Below are 2,500 nucleotides of genomic sequence, written 5' to 3'. Positions count from 1 at the left end.
AACTGGCGGTCAAAGTTTTACACCGAGGAAGGTAAAGAGGGGAGTGGAGCGGAGACTCTAGATATTTGCCTTCTCCAAAGCCACATCCATGCTCCCCCTGTATCAGAGCTCCAGGGGCCAGGCTCATGGCCCAGCTTCTCCCCCTGTGATATTAAAGGCCCACACAGCACCTCCACAGGACCTCCACAGCCACACACCCATGCCTCTCTCCCCCTGTGTCAGAGCTCCAGCACCCAGGCATATCACCCAGCCACTGGCCCTGTGATATTAAAGGGCCACACAGCACCTCCACAGGACCTCCACAGCCACACACACATGCCTCTCTCCCCTGTATCAGAGCTCCAGGGGCCAGGCTCATGGCCCAGCTTCTCCCCCTGTGATATTAAAGGCCCACACAGCACCTCCACAGGACCTCCACAGCCACACACCCATGCCTCTCTCCCCCTGTGTCAGAGCTCCAGCACCCAGGCATATCACCCAGCCACTGGCCCTGTGATATTAAAGGGCCACACAGCACCTCCACAGGACCTCCACAGCCACACACACATGCCTCTCTCCCCTGTATCAGAGCTCCAGGGGCCAGGCTCATGGCCCAGCTTCTCCCCCTGTGATATTAAAGGCCCACACAGCACCTCCACAGGACCTCCACAGCCACACACACATGCTTCTCTCCCCTGTATCAGAGCTCCAGGGGCCAGGCTCATGGCCCAGCTTCTCCCCCTGTGATATTAAAGGCACACACAGCACCTCCACAGGACCTCCACAGCCACACACACATGCTTCTCTCCCCTGTATCAGAGCTCCAGGGGCCAGGCTCATGGCCCAGCTTCTCCCCCTGTGATATTAAAGGCCCACACAGCACCTCCACAGGACCTCCACAGCCACACATCCATGCCTCTATCCCCCTGTGTCAGAGCTCCAGCACCCAGGCATATCACCCAGCCACTGGCCCTGTGACATTAAAGGGCCACACATCACCCCCATAGGACCTCCACAGCCACACACACATGCCTCTCTCCCCTGTATCAGAGCTCCAGCACCCAGGCTCATGGCCCAGCTTCTCCCCCTGTGACATTAAAGGGCCACACATCACCCCCATAGGACCTCCACAGCCACACACACATGCCTCTCTCCCCTGTATCAGAGCTCCAGGAGCCAGGCTCATGGCCCAGCTTCTCCCCCTGTGATATTAAAGGCCCACACAGCACCTCCACAGCCACACATCCATGCCTCTCTCCCCCTGTGTCAGAGCTCCAGGAGCCAGGCATATCACCCAGCCACTGGCCCTGTGACATTAAAGGGCCACACAGCACCTCCACAGGACCTCCACAGCCACACACACATGCCTCTCTCCCCTGTATCAGAGCTCCAGGAGCCAGGCTCATGGCCCAGCTTCTCCCCCTGTGATATTAAAGGCCCACACAGCACCTCCACAGGACCTCCACAGCCACACACACATGCCTCTCTGGCCCTGTGTCAGAGCTCCAGCACCCAGGCATATCACCCAGCCACTGGCCCTGTGATATTAAAGGCCCACACAGCACCTCCACAGCCACACATCCATGCCTCTCTCCCCTGTATCAGAGCTCCAGGAGCCAGGCTAATGGCCCAGCTTCTCCCCCTGTGATATTAAAGGCCCACACAGCACCTCCACAGGACCTCCACAGCCACACACACATGCCTCTCTCCCCTGTATCAGAGCTCCAGGGGCCAGGCTCATGGCCCAGCTTCTCCCCCTGTGATATTAAAGGCCCACACAGCACCTCCACAGGACCTCCACAGCCACACATCCATGCCTCTATCCCCCTGTGTCAGAGCTCCAGCACCCAGGCATATCACCCAGCCACTGGCCCTGTGACATTAAAGGGCCACACATCACCCCCATAGGACCTCCACAGCCACACACACATGCCTCTCTCCCCTGTATCAGAGCTCCAGCACCCAGGCTCATGGCCCAGCTTCTCCCCCTGTGATATTAAAGGGCCACACAGCACCTCCACAGGACCTCCACAGCCACACACACATGCCTCTCTCCCCTGTATCAGAGCTCCAGGAGCCAGGCTCATGGCCCAGCTTCTCCCCCTGTGATATTAAAGGCCCACACAGCACCTCCACAGGACCTCCACAGCCACACACACATGCTTCTCTCCCCTGTATCAGAGCTCCAGGAGCCAGGCTAATGGCCCAGCTTCTCCCCCTGTGATATTAAAGGGCCACACAGCACCTCCACAGGACCTCCACAGCCACACACACATGCCTCTCTGCCCCTGTGTCAGAGCTCCAGCACCCAGGCATATCACCCAGCCACTGGCCCTGTGACATTAAAGGGCCACACAGCACCTCCACAGCCACACACACATGCCTCTCTCCCCTGTATCAGAGCTCCAGGAGCCAGGCTAATGGCCCAGCTTCTCCCCCTGTGATATTAAAGGGCCACACAGCACCTCCACAGGACCTCCACAGCCACACACACATGCCTCTCTGCCCCTGTGTCAGAGCT

Source organism: Trachinotus anak, unplaced genomic scaffold (assembly GCF_046630095.1).
Source record: "Trachinotus anak isolate AG129_WGS33_773 ecotype Australia unplaced genomic scaffold, CSIRO_AGI_Tana_v1 ptg000077l, whole genome shotgun sequence".
NCBI lineage: Eukaryota > Metazoa > Chordata > Actinopteri > Carangiformes > Carangidae > Trachinotus > Trachinotus anak.
The sequence above is the reverse complement of the archived record's forward strand: the minus strand, read 5'-3'. Positions refer to the sequence as shown.